The following is a 22,792-nucleotide window of genomic DNA, read 5'->3' as shown; positions in this document are numbered from 1 at the left end:
ATCCCTGCCCAGTGACGGGCTCACAGTCTAAAAGGGGGAGAGAGACAGCAAAACATAAGTAGACAGGCAAAATTCATCTGCACTGTTAGGGATGAGCATTTTAACATCCCTAATTTTTTCTTACACTTAGGTGCCTCAGTTGTCTTATCTCATACTTCAGTTGTGTCATCTGTGAAATGGGGATTGAGACTGTGAGTCCAGTGTGGGACAAGGCCTGTGTCCAACCCATTTTGCTTGTATCCACCCCAGCTCTTAGTACAGTGCGTGAAACGCAGTAAGTGCCTAACAAGCACCATAATATATATCCAAGCCCATTTGGCTGGGAGCCTATCCATGTCCCTTCAACATATGGTTCCTGAGGGTCTTGGTTAAGTGCCGGTTTCTCTCAATTCTCAAACCATTGCTGAAAGATGAAAATATATTCTAGTGCATGAAGGAAGGCTTTCCAATCACTTGGAGCATCTTGGTGAGGTTCTTGCACAAACAATGAAAGTAGGTAGTTACTGATGGAGCTTCCACTTTCATATAAGCTGTATCTTGGTAGTTTTGAGAGTACTCCAGGTATTCCTCTAGTTCATTTCTTTATTTCACAAAGAAAGAAAACAAGAGACAGGGGCAGTGAGGTAAAACCCCTAAATTCTCAAGGCCTGTCTGTGCCAGGTGACAGTTTAGGAAGGGCACAGCAGTCGTGGTCACTGGCTGTGAACCTGAAACTGCTTTCCTAGCCACAGTTCCATACCCCTTTAATTCTGTTTAATTTTGTATTTATCCCTACCCTTCATATTTTATGTTGATTTTGAGGACCCTTTCCCCCCCTTCATTCTTAGATCGCAAACCCTATGAAGGCCAGGGATTCTATCTAATTCTCATCTGTGAATATTTTCTCAGCATAGTTTAAGCACTTAGTAAAAACAATGACTTCTCTAAATATTTAAAAAAGGATTACTTAAAATATTCACTTCTACCATAAACCTTATTTTCAATGTACATTTTTGTCAGCATGCTGTTGGGAATTAGAGATCATTCTTCCAACAGCGCAAACCTATTTGGGTTTGTCTTACTTCACAAAAAACTGCTTGTGTGCATGTGCTCAGCCCTGGAATGATTAAGTACTAAAGAGCAAATTTTACTTAGTGTAAGATTTTGCAAGAATGTTAAAGTCTTGTTATAGGAGAACTGTGTGTTTTTATATACCTTGTGGAGGGCAGCATGGTCTAGTAGAAAGATCATGGGACTGACAGTCAGGAGACCTGTATTTCAGTGTCACCTCTGCCCCTGGTCTGCTGTGTGACCCTGGGAAAGTCACTTAACCTCTGTCTGTTTCCTTCTTTGTAAAATGGGGCAAGATTCTCTCTCTCTCTCTCTTTCTCTCTCTCCTCCCTCTCCCCTTCATAGGGGGAAGCACATGCACACACACATACACACACACACACACACACACACTCTCTTGCATACACACACAATCCTACTCTCTGCCAACAGGCCTCATGAATGAAAACTTATAAAACATAAAAAATTAGAGATTTCATTCTTTTCATTAACATTACAGTACTTGCTCAATCAATCAATGATATTTATACAGTGCTCTGCATATAATAAGCACTAAATACATACCATTGATTGAGTGAATGCTAATTGTGTGCAGAACACTATACTAAGCCCTTGAAAAAATACAATAAAAAAGAATAGGTAGACACATTCCACACCCACAAGGAGTTTACAATCTACAGGGAGAAGCAGACATTAATGTGAATTAAATATAAAATTTTAAAACTATTTAAGACTCTTGTTTGTGTAATTTAGAAAAAGAGGTAGAACCTAGGAGAACCAATGTATTTCCTTTGCTTTTCTCTCTTTCTGTATTTCTTCTCTGCCTTTTATATGGCCCCAAATCAATTTTCTCACCTTCTGATGTTCCCTTCACCTACTTTTTGCTCTAATACTATAAACAGATGAGTTTAAAAGGATGACTGTTAAAAATAGTTTAAAAAGGAATGGGGGGGACTGTGGAGGAATAAGAAACCAAAATATGTTATTTTACCAGTGAAAGGGTACTTGAGGTTTTTAATGGAGAATTACACACTGATTAGAAGTGATGAGGTCTTGGGAAAAATAGGTACAACCCTGCCTGGAGGCTACTTGTTAATGACCTCGTAGTGTTTGTTTCCATTTGTTGGATTCTATGGTTCACTATCATTTCATCATCTGATTTAGCCAATAATGGCAAAGCTCATGCATTGCACAGAATGAATATGTTACAATTAAATGAAAAGACACCAGGACCATAGGGAGAAGTGATGTGCATATAGGTAAGTAAAAATTGAAATTCATTGATAAACCTATTGAAATAATTATTGCATCATAGGAAAACATTGCTCAATCTTCAAATGAGTATGTGCATTATATTTCGCTCTGGAAGTCAGCTAAATTGATCTTAAGGCTCACACTGCAGTCCCTGATCTGAGTCATATTACTGAAGAGGCTTTGGGGACTACAGCAAAAGGTCCTGGGCTAAGCAGGGGGTGGTGAAAGCCTGCAAAAATAAATCCATAATTATATATGTGGACAAAAATGGGTGCATTTATGATAGCTTTCTAAGGTAAGAAGCTTTACATTTTGAATCAAAATTATGGCCTATACATTTTAAAATCTGAAATGTGGCCTCACAATGGCTTCATATTAATTAAAAGGCAAGTTTTTGTACAGTGTTAACAGCCTTAATGCCAGAATTGTGGTTATTTTGCTTTTAACTAGGAAGAAAACTTCTATAAGGAAGTACCAGAAAATCTAGGCTCACTCCCCTCAGAGAGTTGAACCAGTCCTATCTTTGAGGTCTAGTTAATCTTAATAATGAAAATGTTTTTGTGTTAGGCACTTATTATGTGCCAAGCTCTGTAACAAGAGCTGGGGTAGATATAAGATAATCAGGTCCCATTTGGGGTGCTCAGTCCAATTAGGAGGGAGAACAGGTATTGAATCCCTATTTTGCAGGTGAGGGAATTGAGTCACAGAAGTCAAGTTCATTCATTCATTCAATCATATTTATTGAATGCTTACTGTGTACAGAGCACTGTACTAAGCCCTTGGAAGAGTACATTACAACAATAAACAGACACAATTCCTGCCCACAATGAGCTCACAATATAGAGTGACTTGCACAAGGTCACACAGCAGGCATGTAGTGGAGTCAGGATTAGAACCCAAATCCTCTGACTGCCAACCAGGCTCTTTCCACTAGTCAATGCTACTTCTCAACTGAATCATTAGTTCTATTTTCTATTTTACTGGGCTGTTGCACGGGCATCTTTAACAAGAGTTTCAGGTAAAATGAGGCACGTTTTTATCTTGTTGCTTTTTGATCCACATATGCCCTCACAGCCACTCCTAGTGCTTATGTACATAACAATGTATGTACACCATAATAATAAGTATGGTATTTATTAAGCACTTACTATGTGCCAAGCATTGTACTAAGTGCTCGGATGGATACAAGCAAGTCAGGTTGGACACAGTCCCTGTCCCATGTGGGGCCCGCAGCCTCAATCCCCATTTTGCAGATGAGGTAACTGAGGCACAGAGAAATGAAGTGATTCGCCTAAGGTCACATAGCAGACAGGTGGCAGAGATGGGATTAGACCTCATCACCTTCTGACTCCTAGCTTCGTGCTCTATCCATTTTGCCAAGCTGCTTCTCTATCTCACCATGATTTAAGCACGCATTTATTCACTTATCCATCTTTCTATTCTCTATTTCTCCTAGCTATAATTTTATATGTATCTCCCCCTGTTAGGCTGTAAATGCCTGGAGGAAAGGCATTATCTTCTACCTCTATTGTACTCTTAAGTGATTACTTTATAGTGTTTTGCATAGTTTTTATTGCTGTACCTGGTGGTTTGCAGATCTGTTAATACAGGGAATATATTTCGTATTGCCACAAGATGGCAGTCTAATCCAAAGGAAAATCTTAAACTCTTAGGTTTTCAGCGACCAGGCAAGGAAGAAAACTTGGTTTTTTAACATATTTTCAATATGAAGAAGTGAATGGACCAACATAAGCAGCTGGCTTTTGGGTTTACTATATACATGTCATTGCTGCTGCAGACTAGTAGATTAGCAAATGTTAGATGTCAAATCCAAAAAAAATGAGAGAATGTTAAAAGATCAGAAGAGTGGGAATTTTTGAACGATTTACTGAGGAATAGATTTCTTCCTGCTAGCATTTTCCCAGAATCTTTAATAGAGACAGCTTCCTGTAGTTAATTGGCATGACTCTTCTGATCAATATGCTTATTTTTTGATGGATTATTTTTACCCTCTTTCATTATAAGTGAAATCTTTTCCTCTCCTGACAACTTTGTAAATTCCCAGGTAAACCTTAGATTTAAGAGTTACTCTTCTGGGTGGAAAGAGTGTGGGATCTGTACAAGGATCAGCTTTAACTACTACTCCTAAAATTACTATTTCTTCAGTTTACATTAAAATCTCCTATCTCTCTGGCCTCTCATTCTCAGTCTCTCTTGTGGGCTTCAGTTTTTTTTGCAGGCTCCTGCTCTACCTCCCATCCCTTAACTGTGGGAGTCCCTCAAGGCTCAGGTTTGGGTCCCCTTCTATTCTCCATTTACACTCACTCCCTTGGAGAACTCATTCATTCCCATGGCTTTAACTACCATCTCTATGTGGATGATTCCTAAATCTACATCTCCAGCCCTGATCTCCTTCCTCCTTTGTGGTCTTATAATTCCTCCTTCCTTCAGTACATCCCTACTTGGATCTCTGCTGACACCTCAAATTTACCATGTCCAAAATAAAACTCCTTATCTTTTCATCCAAATACTGCCCTTCCCCTGACTTTCAAATCACTGTTGACAGCATCACCATCCCTTCCCCTCTCACAAACCCAGAACTTTAGGATTATCCTCAATTCATTTTTCTCATTCAACCCACATATTCAACCTGTCACTAAAGTCTGTCCACTTAACCTTCAAAACATCACAAAAATCTGCCCTTTCCTCTCCATCCAAACTGGTACTATGCTGATCTAAGCACTCATTTTATCCATCTTGACTACTGCATCAGCTTCCTTGCTGATATCACTGCTTCCTGTCTCTTCCCATTCCAGTCCATTTTTCAATCTGCTGCCTAGATAATTACTCTAAAAAAAATTCAGTCCATATTTCCCCACTCAAGAATCTTTAGGGTTGTCCATCTACTTCCACACCAAACAGAAACTCCTTACCATTGACTTTAAAACACTGAATTACCTTGCCTGCTCCTATCTTACCTCACTACTCTCCTACTATAACCCAGCCCACACACTTTGAGAGAAATCAGCAGTGAGATAGATGAGATTGAGGTAGACACAATAGGTTGGCATTAGAGGAGCGAAGTGTGTGGTCTGGATTTTAGTAGGAGTAGTGAGATGAGGTAGGAGGGAGCAAGGTGATTGAGTGCTTTAAAGCCAATGGTAAGAAGTTTTTGTTTGTTGCAGAGGTAGATGGGCAACCACTGGAGGTTCTTGAGGCGTGAGGAAATATGGACTATATGCTTTTATTAAAAAAATGATCCAAGCCGCAGAATGAAGTATAGAATGGAGTGGAGAGAGGCAGGAGGCAGGGAGGTCAGCAAGGAGGCTGATACAGTAATCAAGGTGGGGTAAGAAGTCCATGGTGGGCAGGGATTGTCTCTATTTGTTGCTGAATTGTACTTCCCAAGTGCTTAGTACAGTGCTCTGCAAATAGTAAGCGCTCAATAAATACAACTGACTGACTGAATAAGTGCTTGGATTAACATGGCAGCAGTTTGGATGGAGAGGAATGGATGGATTTTAGCAATATAAGTGAAGGTTATACTGACAGGATTTAGTGATAGATTGAATATGGGGGTTGAATGAGAGAGAGGAGTCAAGGGTAATGCCAAGGTTACGGAGCTTGTGAGACAGGAAGGATGGTGGTCCTGTAGATGAGCAATCTACTCTCTGGCCATAAATCAATCAATCAACCAATAAACCATATTTATTGAATCCTTACTGCATGCAGAGCATTGTACTAAGAGCTTGGGAGAGTAGACTATAACAGAATTGGTAGCCACATTCCCTGCCCAAAGGGAGCTTTCAGTCAAGATAAAAAAAGATGCAGTAACTCTCTCTGGATAACTACTGTGGCCTAATAGAGCATGGTCTGGGGAGTCGGACAAAAAGGGGTCAAGAGTCAGACAAAGGACCCAAGTTCTAAGTCTGAATTTGCCACTTTCTATGTGACCTTGATCAAGTCACTTAACTTCACTTTTCCCATCTGTAAAATGGAGATTGAAATACCTGTTCTCTCTCCCCATTAGATGGTGAGCCCCATGTGGGCCAGGAACTGTATCTAACTTGATTAACTTGTAACCACCCCAGTGCTTTGTTCAGTGCTTGCCACTTAATAACTGTTTAACAAATACAGCAATTTCTATTACTTTTATTTTATCATTCTCTTCACTTAAAAGGAGCTCAAGTTGGAAACACAAATTAAAATCATTAGAATATATGTAGGTCAATTAATAGCAATAACAACTAAAATGAGTTCTACAGTAGTAGAACCCAGTAGTAGGCCCAGGTGCACAGACGAAGGGGAGATGGTGACAGGGAAACTCTCAGCTGGGGGCAAGCCTGTTGGTTTATGGAGAATAGAATTGGGAGCATATGAAACAACCTAAAAAATCCCCTTTTTACATGAAGCCTTAACTATCCCTTCTTTAGCAGAATTATTAGAATATCAATTTAATAAGTGATTTAGAGGTTTTAGCTGGGCTAGATGTCCACACCAGGACCACACACACTGACTTTGGAGTCTTATGATTCCCACTTCACTGTCATTCTTCAGTATCTCACCTTGCTTTGGAGCATGTTTCACCTAAAAGGAAATTTTGCTCTCGTGCAAATCACGCAGTCAATTTGTGGCTGCATAAGCAGTAAGAAAGTCAGGATTGCCTTGCAGATACCAGGGCTGAAGCACTAATATCTAATTTTGATTATTGTGCTCGATTTAGAAGAGGCCAAGCCCTGTGACATGTTGCCTGTGCAGGGCTGATCTCCTTTCTGTTCCCAAAATGACTTTCAGCAATACATAACAAAAACATCGAAATTATAAAGGAAAAGATTAGGAAAAGATTTTGTTCCAGGAGGCATGGGGAGTTTCCATACTGCTTTCTGAGAAAGTTTATATTTAGTTGCACACTGCTGGAAGGATTCAGTCCCCTTAAATGCAGACAGTCAATCAATGCTATTTATTGAATATTTATTGTGTGTAGAGCACTGTATTAAGTGCTTGTGCTCCTCTTGTACTCCACTACTATGCATGAGCTGTGGTGCATTCTAATGGTGGAAATCCATACATCAGGTCGACCTTGTTAAATACATCCTCACTTGATTTACCTTAGCACTGTCCTCCACCTGACAACATTATTCCTTCATCCTACTGACTTCCATGCCTCTTGGCCACACCAGCTGTTTTAGACAACTAAATGCTTTCTTATTCACTCTGCCCACCCCTTAACTATCTCTTACTCCTAATGACCCGACCAAGTATTTTACTGATAAAATTGAAATCAAGTATGATCTCTCTAAAATTTCCCCTGCTTCTTTCCAGTCCCTCCCTCTTCCTGCACCTTCATCAGCTCTCCCATCTTTTCCTATGACATCACAAGAGATGTCTCACTTCCTCTCAAAATCTACCACCTCCACCTGCACCTCCCACTCCATCCTTCACACCTTATCAAAACACTTGTCCCTCCCTTCTTCCATCCCTGACTACCATCTTCAACCATTCACTTTCCCATTGCTTCTTCCCCAGTGCTTTCAATGTCTCCCTTATTCTAAAAACAAAAACCCTTTCTTGGCCCATGGCTCCCCCCAGGTTTTTCCCCATCCCCCTCTTACAGTGCTTCTCCAAACTCTTTGAGAGGGTTGTCTACACTTGTTATCTCCACTTCCTCTCTTCTAATCCTCTCCTTAGCCTCCTCCAATCTGCATTCTTCCCCCTTCACTGCATGGAAACAGCCCTCCCTAAACACACCAATGACCTTCTTCTTACGAAATCCGATGGCTTCTTTTCCATCCTAATCCTCCTAGACCTTTTGGCTACCTTCAACACTGTGGGTCATCCCCTTCTCCTGGAAACATTATCCAACTTCAGCTTCACTAACACTGCCCTCACCTGGTTCTCTTCCTAATTTTCTGGCTGGTCATTCTCAGTCCTCCTCTACCTTTCACCTCCTAACTGTGGGAGTCCCTCAGGGCTTAGTTCTGGGTCCCCTTCTATTCTCCATCTCCATCCACTTACCCGGAGAACTCATTTGCTCCCACTGCTTCATCTACCATCTCTATGCAGATGATTCCCAAATCTAAATCTCCAACCCTGATCTTTCTCCCTCTCTGCAGTCTGGTATTTTCTCCTACCTTCAGGACATCTCTACTTGATTGCCTCACTGACATTTCAAACTGAACATGTCCAAAACAGAACTCCTCACTTTCTCAACCAAACCCTAACTTCCTCTTATCTTTCCCATCACTGTAGACAGCACCACCATCCTCCCTGTCTCACAAGCCTGGAACCTTGGCATTTTTCTCAACTCATTTATCTCATTCAACCCACATATTCAATCTGTCATCAAAGTCTGTTGGTTCAACCTTCACAACATTGCTAAAAGCCACCCTTTCCTCTCCATCCAAACTGCTACTATGCTGATGCAAGGACTTATCCTGTCCTACCTTAACAACTGCATTGGCCTCCAGAATGATCTCCATGCCTCCTCTCTTTCCCCACTCCAGGCCATACTTCACTCTACTGCCCAGGTCATTTCTCTAAAAAAATTTTAATCTATATTGCCCCACTCCTCAAGACCCTCCGATTGTTGCCCATCCACCTCCCCATTAAAACAGAAACTCCTTACCATGGGCTTTAAGCTGCCCCCTCCTATCTTACCTCTCTGATTTCCTACTACAACCCGACCTGCGCATTTCAATCCTCTGACAGCAACTTATACACTGTGCCTTGATCTCATCTGTCTTGCCACCAACCCCCTTGCCCATGCCCTCCCTCTGGCCTGGAACTCCCTCCCCTTCATATCCAACAGATTGCTCTCCCCACCTCTTCCACACCCCCTTCAAAGCCTTATTAAAATCACATCTTCTTCAAGAGGCCTTCTCCGACAAAACCCTAATTTCCCCTACTCCCTTTCCCTTCTGCATCACCTTGCCCTTGCCCTTGGATTTGAACCCTCTAAACACATGATAGTCACCTCTCCCTCACCCTCAGGATAAATTCTTATTGATTGACATTTAGGTGTTTGATTTTAGAGGATTTGTTTTAAGGCCTCCAAGGAGTAAGGTAGACATTAGGGAAATAGTACTGGAGTGTGTCAATTGGAAGGGATTTACAATCTCTTAACAATCCATTTTGAGTTATCGTTCTTTAGGAGTGTGATCTGCGCATTTTCCACAATGGCTAATGACTAATTCAGTTTGTCTACAAATCCTAAACAGAACCCAGCATGTACTGTCAGGAATCCAGAAGGGCCTTCCTTCTGGCTAGCAGGTTCCAGAAGGAGATGGTTAAACTGTACCAAAAGAGAGATTTATGTATTAAGTAATATCTTGTCTTGGAGCCTCCCCCACACCAGAGGGCTCAGCACTATTTGCTGGAGCCAAAGGGGAAGGAAGAAAAGAGGAAATGAATATTGCGTTGCCAGTGTGGACTCTCATGAACTTATAATTTGGAAGGATTTTTTATGGTGTATGTTAAGCATTAGAGAAGCAGCGTGGTGCAGTGGAAAGAGCAAGGGCTTTGGAGTCAGGGCTCATGAGTTCGAATCCCAGCTCTGCCACTTGTCAGCTGTGTGACTGTGGGCAAGTCACTTAACTTCTCTGTGCCTCAGTTCCCTCATCTGTAAAATGGGGATTAAGACTGTGAGCCCCACGTGGGACGACCTGATTCCCCTGTGTTTACCCCAGCGCTTAGAACAGTGCTCTGCACATAGTAAGCGCTTAACAAGTACCAACATTTAATATGTCCCAGGCATACTAAGTGCTGGGGTAGATACAAGATAATCAGGTTGGACACACTCCATGTTCCACATGGGAATTGCAGTCTTAATCCCCATTTTACAGATGAAGTGACCGAGGCACTAAATTAAGTAGCTTGCCCAAATTTACACAGTAGTTAAGGGGCAGAGTCAGAATTAGAACCCTTGTCCTCTGACTCCCAGGCCCATGATCATTTCCTTATTCTTCCCCAGGCTATGATGTTTCTCATGGGCATTACATGACCAGATTTAGAGTAGCTGGCTGAACAAGGTCAGCTGCCTTTTACATTACAGCCTGTACCTGAATGGGGGTTTAGAAAAGGCTAAAGTATAATACCTCAATAAATAAGATTGAAAGAATCTGAATCTTCTCGGCCCAGCTTCGAACCAGTTTGGTCCTGGACCTTCCAGTGGGTGGACACCCCAGTTGGCTGCACTAGTCCAGATCATCCCTGGACTAGAGAAACCTGTGACTGTGTAGACTGTGTAGGGTTGTTGTCTGAGACAACTGTATGCCTCAAAACAGCAAACCTAGGCCCCAGGACCCCTGGTTTCCATAGGGGCCTTAGCCTCAGAACCTGCTGTTTGGAGCCTCTGGAATTGACACCTCCTAGGCACATATCCCCTTATATGAACGCAGAGATAATCTGATTCCAACTCGGGCATGGAACAGCTTATTCATTCAAACAGTGCTAGAATTAAGATGGAATTGACTGACACCTGGCTCTCGTATAGCAACCCCCATCCCAGAACAGGTGTCCTGGGGTGTGGAGAGTGACAGGCAGGTGGTAGGGGGTGGTGGAATAAGGCAACGCCACATCTGGAGAACCTGGGTGGCACAGTCCTGCCCTCTTTCTGGCCTACAGACCCTGCTGATTGCTGCCTCTAATCACCATCAGCCATGACCCTGCCTCTCCTATTTTCCTCTGTCCCCCAGGTTGAAAGTATGGAGTCTTCTTTAGTAGTTAGTCAATCAAATTTATTAAGCATTTACTGTGTGCAGACCATTGTACTAAGCACTTAGGCAAGTACAATGTTACAATAAACAGATACATTCCCTGCCGACATCGAGCTCACACCTGAATAGCCATTTGTCTGCCTCACCTCCATCCTTCCTTGGGACAGTCCATTCATTTTAGAATTGGTCGGGGGGTCACTGGTGTTTCCAATTTTATTTTTTTTAACTTTTGAAAAATTGTGAACCCTCGAGTCTTGGGGACTGTGTCTAATTCCCACCTGTGAATTCTCTCCCAATGCTTAGCACAGTGCAACAAGTGCTTAATAAGTACTATTTCTACTACTACAACTATTAGTACGCTCACCATTTCTTTAGGAAAGTTAAAGAACAAAAAATTGTTTGTGAGTTAGGTGGAAGTAAAAGGTCAGTTTGGGACTGGGTGTGGGGAAACAGGTTCTGCCTTCAACTCTACCAATCTAATCTGGGGTGCTTTTTGCATTTTCTCATACCTCAGATCCTCTGCGGTAAAATGGCTCTAACAATAGGAGGGTGAAGTAAAATTTGTAAATGTTTTGAGTTTCCTGAGAAGACCGGCTTTCAGTAAATCCAAGGGTTTTTTTTAATGATGATTTCCATTTAACACTGCAGTTTTGACAGGAATCAAAGACCCCAGCTCAAAGCAATAGATTGGCTTAGACCTATACTGGAATGATCCGTTTCAAGAAAGAATTTTTTTTTTTGCAGATTCCTTTTCCACTCACTCACCCTTCTGATGTTTCTCTCTCCATTTTCCTATCCAGTCCTTAGAACAATATTCATGAATGGTGAACTCTGAGTTCCCATGCTGTGTGCTGCCAATATCAGCTATTGATCCAACAGACAAAACAACTCCAATTTATTTTCTTCTCTGCTTACATTCGAGGATTGTAGATGAGGGGAATTAAAATGGAGTAGGGAACTGAGGAATCAACAAGATGGTGGCAACATCATGATTCCAAATTTGAATGCAAAAATGTCAGATGGATGAATCAGAACTAAAGAGACTGTAGATGTATGATATCTTTGTGGCAGCCTAGAAGCCTGCGATACAGGGTCATTGGAGAATCTGAGTAGGTGCCCAGGGAAAAATATCAGGAAGTAGCAGGGAAAGCCAGAAAAAAAGGACAAGCAGATATAATTAGAACTGTCTTCCTCCAACTGGATTCCCTCCACCAGTTAGGGTTGAATGTGCCATAAAAGTGATACATTTAAATATTGTATGGTGTTGAAAAAATGATCTGTTTTGAGATGTGTATTCCCCTTAAAAGGTCGAACTTGGTTATCTAAATGGTTATAACTATATTTAATGCCCAGCATGCATTTTTTAATGGTATTTGTTAAGCACTTACTAAGTGTCATACACTGTTCTAAGCACTGGGGTAGATAAAAGGCAAACGGTTTGGACGCAGTCTACGCATGGGGTTCACAGTCTTAATCCCCGTTTTACAGATGAGGAACAGAGACACAGCAAAGTGAAGTGACTTTCCCAAGTTCACAAAGGAGACATGCAATGGATTTGGGTTAGAAGCTTCTAATGAGTTCATTAGAAACTTTAGTCAACAGGCCCTGCTTCCATTAATTATGGCACTTAATTATGTCATTTGTTAAGCATTTACTATGTGTCAAGCATTGTTTTAAGTGCTGGGATAGATATAAATTAATCAGGGTGGATACAGTCCCTGTTCCAATTGGGGTTCCCAGCCTAAGTACGAGGGAGGACAGGTATTTACTGTGATTATTGTTCACAATTCCTGGAAAACTCTTGGAGATCTTTCTCACCTTTCTGTGTTTGTAGCTTGGCTGATAGAGCCTTCTGGAATTTGCATGAAGACTGTATGTGTCACTTCTCTGGACATCACTTGATCCAATCCCAGCTCTCTGTCTAAATTTGTTGTCTTTCTCCCCTCTGTTTCCCAAATCTTTACTGGTCTTTTAAGAGGTAAAATAATTTAGTTTCAGGGACTGAGTCAGTGGAGCAGAAAAAATTAGATTACCGAATACAGGAGTGAATCTGGAAACCACCAGGACTTTAATAATGCCTTTTAAGCTTTTCAATTGTTTACAAAGATGCAGTCAAGCTTTAAATAGCTACTAGGCTTGAAAAAGAACAAGATGTAGATTTAGAAAATCCACTGTGGTAGATTAGTGCCTTCATGCTCTGTAACACTCTACAAAACACCAAAATTAGGTTAATGCATTTACAACATATTGGTAGCGGTCTTTTCTTAATTAATGTTTTTATTTTCCCCCTGCTAGATCAAGCCTGGCCCGTGACCTATTATTATAAAACACTGAGGGAAAGCTGCTAACCACATCTGGAAGAGTGCTCTCTCATTCAAAAATCTGGGAAAGCAGTCATTCTAGAACACTGGTGGGGCATGTAAAGGAATTATGTCTGGAAGTTGAGAGTGTTAAAAAAATAGTGATGTTGCTCTGAGGTTATTATTGAAAACTGAAATTGAATAGGTCAAAACCCCTTAAGCATTTTGGTCTTTAATTCTCTTAATGGTTCGGCAGCACTAGTTAATTGTATTATTTAAAAAGCTTTGAAGACCGTATTAATGTAATGTGACCTCAAATCAGTCAAGATCACATTTTCATTATGGTTAAAAGATTCCTTGTCCTGAAACATTGATCTCAAAAGCTGCTACATACGGTGTGGCAGATGCTCAGTCGTTGATTTCTGAGAACCCCGCTAGATGTCACTATTGCACCTTGCTGCAGCTTTCAGCCAGTGCATTAAATTCACTAAACTGGAAGCTCTGAGACTTCCTTCAGTGCACATGGGGTTCCGTGAAGGAACTGTGACTTTTTGGATAGCGCCAGTCTGGTCCTGTCTGGGGGGAACCAGACAGAGAACGGTGGCCCGTAAAGCAATGCTTTGAACTGGCCTGATGTGATCAAAGAAAGTCACCCCCAAGCTATCATTAATTATGGGGCTTCAAACTTTAGCGATGTGCATGCTTATCATATACTCACACACAGGTGCCTGCTAAAAGCAGAAACAAAATAAAAGTGCGATATTTGGTTTAAAGTAAAGAATGATTTTACTAGTGATATCCAGAAGGTAGGATGGAAGCTGTAAAGCAACCGCATCCACAGAGAAGGAAATAGGGGGTGACAGTCCTGGGGATTTAGTAGGGTACTTGTTAGATTGTGTGGTGGCAGGAATGGCAACAATCAAACAGGGTAAATAGCCTTCAAATGTCTGGTTGTGTATCTTTTCCCCATGGACAAAAATGGACATATTTTGTTCTGAAATCAGTTTAGCATTTCACAAACTTTCAATCAATCAGTGGTATTTATTGAGTGCTTGCTGTGGGCAGAGCACTGTACTAGGGATTGAGCATCAGGCTTTCCATTGATGAACAATTGGGGAGGGAGAGAAACATCACAGAATAGAAACCACATGAGTCCACTTGTAAAAATTCAATCCAACAAAGGACATAGAATCAGAAATCAAGTCCCATGCAATTAGAAATCAAGACATTCTAAGCCTAAGTGCCTCTGTATGAGGCTTTGCAGCTCTACATAAGAGGGTCAGACAATAGCTCTTGGGGGAGCTTTTTTGTGGATGTGTGTCTTGGGGTGGAGACCTAGAGCCTTGTGTTGAATGAAATCCTCAGGCCTGTTCTCTTGTGGAACTTGGTTCTGGTAAGGGGCAGAACTCACTATATAGAGGCATCACAACTTATGGGAGGCTTTAGAAAAGTACTGAAATTAGAGTAAGTATGTTTTCAAGAACTTTGAGGACAGAGGTTAGTTTTAAGGCACTCAACCAGCTCTCCCTCTCTTATTTAACCTCTCTCCTCTACCACTACAACCCAGCAGTCATACTTGGCTCCTCTAGCTCACTGTGGGCAGGGAATATGTCTGTTATATTGTGGTGTTGTACTTTTCCAAGCACTTGGTATAGTGCTGTGCACACAGTAAACCCTCTATAGATATGACTGATTGAATGATCCTCTGAAATCCCTGGTCCCTGAGAAGGAAAGATGAGTTTTAGCACTGGCCAGACTCAGTTATATAAAGCAAAATCTTGGGTACTGAGGTTTTTACTCCAGCTGCCTAAGTGCAGATGATAATAATTTTGGTATATGTCAATCATTCATTCATTCATTCAATAATTTATTGAGCACTTACTGTGTGCAGAGCACTGTACTAAGCGCTTGTAAAGTACAATACAGCAATAGAGACAATCCCTGCCTATCAACAGGCTCACAGTCTAGAGGAGAGGGGAGACAGACATCAATACAAGTAAACAGGCATCAGTATAAATAAATAGAATTATATATATACATATATATATGTGCTGTGGGTCAGGGAGAGGGGGAAGACAAAGGGAGCGAGTTGTGGTAACTTGGAAGGGAGGGGGAACTGAGGAAAAGCAGGGCTTAGTCTGGGAAGGCCTCTTGAAGGAGGTGTGCTTTCACCAGGGCTTTGAAGAGGGGAAGAGTGATTGTCTGGCAGATTTGAGGAGGGAGGGTATTCCAGGCCAAAGGTAGGACATGGGCCAGGGGTCGGTGGTGAGATAGGTGAGATCAAGGAACAGTGAGAAGGTTAGCACCAGAGGAGTGGAGAGTGGGCTGGGATGTAGAAGGAGAGAAGGGAGGTGAGGTAGGAGTGGGCAAGGTGATGGAGAGCTTTAAAGCCAATAGTGAGGAGTTTTTGTTTGATATCAGTCAATCATATTTATTGAGCACTTATTGTGTGCAGAGCACAGTACTAAGCACTTTGGAGAGTACAGTTTAACAGATTTTGTAGACAAGTTCCCTGCCCACAAGTAGGGTAAATTCAAGAGGGGGAAGGCAGACATTAAAAGTAATTACAAATGTATACATAAGTACTGTGGGGCTGAGGGTGGGGTGAACAAAGGGTACAAATCCAAGTGAAAGGGTAATGCAGAAGGGAGAGGGAGTAGGGAAAATGACAGTTTAGTCGAGGAAGGCCTCTTGGAGGAGATGTAATTTGAATAAGTGCTTACTATATGACAACTGTACACAGATCAGCACAGTTTCTCTTCCACACAGGGATTCATAATGTATGGGGGAGGAAAAATAGTTTTTTAATCCCCATTTTACAGATGATAAAGCTGAGACACAGAGAAAGTAAGTGACTTGCCCAAGGTCCCACAGCTGGCTAATGGTGGATCTGGGATTAAAACCCAAATCTCTTTTTTTTAAATTTATGGAATTTGGAAATGCTATGTGTCAAGCACTGTTGTATGCACTGGGGTAGATACCAGTTAATCAGGCTGGATGCAGTCCCTTTCACACAAGGCTCACAGCCAAATAGGGAGAACAGATATTGAATCTCCATTTTGCAGTTGAGGAAACTGAGACACAGAGAAGTTAAGTGTCCTACCCAAAATCACAGAGCAGCCAAGTGGTAGAACCGGGATTAGAACCCAGATTCTCTGGCTCCCAGGTTCGTACTCCTTCCATTAGGTCCCACTGCTTTCCAATTCTTTCCTTTCTTCTGTCTCTTGTTAGCTCTGAGTCTCTTAACAGCCAATTCCTGAATAAAGATACCTATTTTATGTATTTTACATATAATATACAAAATTAAAGGGTATGAAATTGAAGTATGTCATGCAAAAGTAGATGTGAAGAAGATGCCTGGACTGATGACTCTGAGTCTTGGGATTGGCTCTCCTGACTTACAGGTAGTGCCACTAGAGAAAGGGCAGCCAAGTAGGCCTGAGAGCAGTCCCACAACCCAGAATTACTATTGGAGTGTGGGGAGGGAGAAAGGGATTCCTGTGTGTGTAGATTAGATGGAATCCTAGGTCTGAAAGCCCGCTTGCTACATTGTCATCATTTTACCCTTCACCAAATGAAGCATTCATCTTTGGTGTCCAGAATGTCATCTGTTTAAAATACCTCCCTCTGCTTATCTGGGATTTGGTCCAGGGAATGAAGGAAACACTTTCCAATTGAAATTGCAGGAAGAAATCTAAGTAGGTGGAATGAAAAGATCAGATTTGGAGCTTGGCAAGGAATCGAGGACTGGCTCCCCACTGGTCCTGTGAAAAGCCTTCTGGCATCATCAGGGACCAGCAAGGAAAGGGAGGTGGGCACAATTTGGAAAGGAATATATAACGGAGGGGGTCCAGCGGAGCTAAATTGTGTTCACCCTGAGTATCCCACATACCCCAGTGCATTATGTGTATTAAGAATGCATGCTTCACTGATTCAGTAAAAACTTCCTTCGGGTCTAAAAAGCTTTTATTAGAATGGAAATATTTCCCACATTACACAAAAGCTGGCAGTGAAAGCAGTGTTGTGGAATGACTGACGGGTCCCCTGTTTCTCAGTAGCCTTCTCCTGACTGTTATCACTGATTAGGTGTCATTTTGCAATATCATTGAACAGTGTAAACTCCTGAGAGTAGCAAGTGATCAATTCCAGATATAAAAGAACTATCTTTAGAGATCCATTTCTTTGCACGTTAAATCAGATCTAGGTTTGGTGTGGGGGTAATCCTCACCACTGCTGGTATTTGAGATCAGAATTTGGAAGGAGGATTAGATTGTGTCCTTCCATCTGGGATCACAGTAGGTTTGGAATCAGTGCTGAAATTACTTTAATCTCTTAGTAAGTGGAAATGAACTAGTCGAGGGCAATAATTTCCCCTTAGAACAATATAGTATAAGCCTGCCCCACAGATTAGCGCTACCTACTAAATATCGACAAATTAAATCTTTAAAAGTTGGGCGATGCCCTTCCAGGACCTGCCTTTTTGTCCGGATTATGATCCGGTGGTTGTCCTGCTGAAGACACTGGTAAAAAGCCACACTTCCATGTGTCCCCAGACATACCTACTGGTGGCCCTCTGACATTGTTCATTTTAAGTATGGTGTCATCCATGAGGCAGGGCCCTGAGGAAGTATGACTGCTAGGGTCCCATAGTCCTTACCTTGGCCTCCTATGGGGGCACCAGAAAATAATAATTATAACAATTATAGTATTTGTTAAGCACATATCTATGTGCCAGGCACTGTACTAAGTGCTGGAGTGGATACAAGCAAATTAGGTTGGACACAGTCCCTGTCCCTTGTGGGACTCACAGTCTTAACCCCCATTTTACAAATGAGGTAACTAAGGCCCAGAGAAGCGAAGTGATTTTTCCAAGGTCACACGGCAGACAAGTGGCAGTGCTGGGATTAGAAACCATCACCTTCTGACTCCCAGGCTCGTGCTCTATCCACTATGATGTGCTGCTTCTCCAGTGCCATTGCCAGAAGTCTTTTAGTGTCACTGGAGGCAGGCACAGGGAGGGGAAGAGGTGACCTGATGACAGTGGCTCCTTTCATTCTCCCACTCAACACTCCAATCAATCAATCATATCCACTGAGTGTTTACTGTGTATAGAACACTGTACTAAGCAAGCCAGATCAACCCATATTTCATCTCTAGGAATGCAGAATGCTAGGCAATCCTGGATTCAGTGCTCAGAACAGTGCTCAGCGCTTAGAACAGTGCTTGACACATAGTAAGCGCTTAAATACCATCATCATCATTCACAACCTTTATAATGTTGGGAAAGTTGTGACATTATGGCACTCAGGATTGTTTGAGTACATTTTGAGTCTTCAAAATATGAACAGTAACATTTATAACTATTTCATTTATGCCTGTTTGGTTTATACTTTGTTGGATTCTGTCTGTCCTCCCCCAGTTAGATTCGGGGCCTGGCATGGACCAGTTATGGATGTTTCATGTAACCCAGTCCCAACAATTAATAAACAAAGTGCACATATTAAACACTTAAGATGGTGATAGCGAAGATAATACTAATTTCCTGGAGCCCAAAAAGGACATTAAAAAGACCCTGGGCAGTTCTAGAACTCAAAGCATGAAGGCTCTGGTAAAAGCTGCAACCTTTCAGAGGTGTAGAGTCCTCCCCCTTTCTGAGTCTGGGCCCTAGACTGAGGTGACAGAGACCCTCAGCTCATGCCAGAACTCCTGATATGGCCTGGAACCGGGAGGGCAGAGAAATCTCTGACAGGGTCACAGAGTTTGTGAGGACAAGGGATGCTTTTAGCTTGTCCCCTTCAGCCTCCATCCGAGTCTTGGGCCAGGCTGCTGAGAAGGAACCTGGAACCTGGTCAGCTCCACTCGTTAGGTAGGGGCAGGGCAGACTTGCTAGGATTACCTATCTTGTCTGAAAAGCAGTGGAGATGAAGCTAATGGCTTTGTCCTCACCATCCAAATTCAGAGGTTTGAGTTGGGGTGGAGGGGGGAGGTGGCCCCTTTACTTGCTCATCAGAACTGGAGAGTTGGAGCATGTAGGTAGAGTTGTGACTGGTGACTGATGAACATGAAGCTATAGCATTCTTTAATTTTGGGTATTCTTTGACCTAGAATTTGGAGCTGAATGGCACATTTTTTTCTGGTGGGTATAAGTAAATTAAGTAAATATTCTACCCTGTGAAATTAGTGGTCACTGGAAGCCCAGAGGAACTATTACTGTTTATTGCTTATTGGATGTCTCCAAGGACAGGCTGAACAGAAAGCCTAGTGGGTATTGACTTAAACTTCCAGGATTCTCATGTGCCAAAAATCCCGGGAAGGGGGCAGCATTGGTTGTCAAACTGGATTTAAAATGGGCTAGAAAATGAAATGATGTTTAACAGGATTGCTTGTGCCTGTCAGAAAGTGAGCTTCCTCTACTGGTACATGGAACTTTCTCCTTATACTTTCTAGGTTTCTTCTTTTCTTTTACAGTAATGTCAAGATTAATTTTGTGGCAAGAATTCTGCAGTTCAAAGCTACAACTTAGTTTCCAGTAACCAGAATATTCCCTTTGTGTCCATGTACATTTAAGAAGTGGAGGAAAAAAAATCCAGAAGTTACAGACTTAGTTTTGCCAGATGTTTGACTATTGAGTTTTAAATCCCCTGATTGGAAACTCCTAACAGAAGGACACCATCTGAGTAGAGATTCCTTTACAGAAAAAAGCTGTCAACACTCTCTGGTTTGCTCCTTTCTGCCCAATTTTGTTGCTTTCTTTCGGCTCAATTCTAAAGTGTTGATGGGTCATTCAGTGCTGTTCTTTAAATTGGGCTTCAACTGGGAATTCTACAGGTGAGGGTGTGTGCATGTGTGTGTGGGTGTGTGTATCTGCTCTGTCGGTACCAATTTCAAATGATCCAAACAATTTACTTTCAGACTTAAACTGTGAATGATTTAAGCTTGAAACTTTTCAACTACTTACAAATAGGTAGCGGCAGGTTAGAGAATAAAAGATTGAAAGGATAATTTCTGTTCTGAAGAGAGGATTTGATTGTTTGCCTCTTTCTTGCATTTTGGGCAAGTTCAGAGAAACTGTTAGATGCTGGGAGAGGCCCAGAAGTCTGGTTGTGCCTAAAATTGATTCCATCCTGGGCTTAACCAAATTGGATCCCCATTTTGATCCTAGTCCCTTCTCAGTTCCTCCAGGGACCAAATGGGCCAGAAGTAGATAGATGTCTAAGTGACAAAGAGGCAGAGTGCTGTTCCTTGGGTGTTCCATCCCATGGTACTGGATCCCTTGCTACTCCTCAGGTATTTCCCTCAATCTCTTGTCTTACTTCTCCACTGGTGACAGGGAATTGACTTTACTGTTGGTGGTTTGAACTAGAGTAGTTCCATTCCTGAGGTTCCCTTGTAAGATTTTTTGTCCTACCCTTTTCCTCGTCTCATATAAGCCCCCACCTCCCTGCTTTCCTGGAAGTTGTCTCATCATTTTCAAAAGCCCTTCCCTTACAGCGACGTATCTCTCTAGGAGGTAGTTATATAGCCTCTAGCTCTGTGAGACAGAAACAAAAATTCATCTGGCCACTTGCCTTAATGGCTGACTTGGTGTGTTTGCAGGAATATCAGGCAGGAGAAATGAACACAGCCTCTGATTACTCGTTCCTCAGATGGCTGCAGTAATTTGAGGAGAAATGGCTTGTCTTCCAAAAGGAAGAAAAAAGTAATTCTTTTCGATGAAAAGCTTGAACCAGAGCTGCCATGTTCACTTCTTGTTTTTAAAGCCCCTACAGGCCGTGTCACATATATGGGTCAGGGGGTCTATTGATTATGTGTCAGACCTCTAGGTGTCAGTAATCAATAATACTAACCTAGAGAAAATGTGGCCTTGATTTTCTCAAACACATCAAGTTTAAAATCCATTTCTTTGCTCCCTCAAGTTTTGTTTCACAAATACATAATGATGTGCTGCAATGTTCACCAGAGCAAAGAAAGACATCGACGATGTCATGTTTAAAATCAACCAGATGCATCTCATCCTCGATCTGGTACTCTGGAACTAAATGGGGAGACAGCGAGTGCTAAGAATAAGATAAAATGGGGGGAGTTCAGAAAGACCATTCTTGAAGAGTAGAGGTGAAGAGTGATTTTGTTTGGAGGTCCCCAAGTCCTTTGGTTAATGTTTAATCAGGTGCTCAGAGTGGTACTGGTTTTTTTTTAAGTCCTGAAAACCAGTTAGACTAATGATGACTTCAGTGATTCAGGAGGCTGTTTCACACTGGTCTAGCTTGTAAAACTTCCCCAAGGGTCAGTTATTTTCTGGATGAGAAGTGCTATGCTATATAATGGTAAATTCTGGCTTTTTTATTGAACATATGCCAAAAGTGTCTTTCTTTAAAGTGTCTGAAGACTGGTGGTGAGGAAGAGCTTTTGTCTTGGTCTTGGGTGACCATTAAGGACTACTTAGCAATGCTGCCAAAACACTACTTTGGGTTTATAGGGTGAGAAACTCAGCCCTCAAACACTTAATCTTTTCAAGTCCCTGAGAAACACTATTATCTCCATTTTACAGATGGGGAAAGTTAGTCACCAGGGGGTTGCATTTCTCAAAATAATGATTTTTTTCCAAGTTTTCTTTACCCAACACAAAGTAGCAAGTAATTAATGGCCAAACTAAGAGTAAAATTAAACTCTTTTTAAATTGGTATTTCTTAAGCACTTACAATGTGTTGGGTACTGTACTAAGAACTGGGGTGGATAGATACAAGCTAATCAGGTTGGACATAGACCATGTCTCACATGGGGTTCACAGTCTTAATCCCCACTTTACAGATGAGGTAACTGAAGCACCAAGAAGTTAAGTGACCTGCCCAAGGTCACACAGCAGACAAGTTGCGGAGCCTCTTCTGTTTCTCATTATGGTGTTTCATTGGAAAATTCATGGCACTTCACTAGAGCTGGGCTATATAATGTTATCTGCAAGTTTGGAACTTTACGTCTTGAAGCAAAGTGTTCTACTCAATTTCAGGACAGATTAAATTCCACATAGAGACATTTATGTGGCCTTAAGTGAGGGAGAATAGTAATGTCATGCTCCTATATGGGGTGTGTATTCCGGGGCCCATAGGATCATTCAAGAGTGTGTTTTTGAGAAGCAGCATGGTTTAGTGGAAAGAGCATGGGCCTGGGAGTCAGAAGACCTGGTTTCTAACCCCAGATCTGCCACATGTCTGCTGTGTGACCTTGGTCAAGTCATTTAATTTCTCTGTGCCTCATTTATGTCATCTGTAAAATGGGGATTAAGAACGTGAGCCCCAGTTCAGCCAGATTAGCTTGTATCTACCTCAGCACTTAGTAAAGTGCCTTTCTCAAATACTACTAAAAATAGAAGCTGCAGTAGATGGGCATTGCTGGTGATTCTAGTAGTATTCGACTGTAGATTGAAAGCTCCCTTATAGACTGTAAGCTCATTTTGTGCAGGAAACATGTCTACTAACT

Source organism: Ornithorhynchus anatinus, chromosome 5, assembly GCF_004115215.2.
Source record: "Ornithorhynchus anatinus isolate Pmale09 chromosome 5, mOrnAna1.pri.v4, whole genome shotgun sequence".
Lineage (NCBI taxonomy): Eukaryota > Metazoa > Chordata > Mammalia > Monotremata > Ornithorhynchidae > Ornithorhynchus > Ornithorhynchus anatinus.
Note: the sequence above shows the minus strand (reverse complement) of the source record.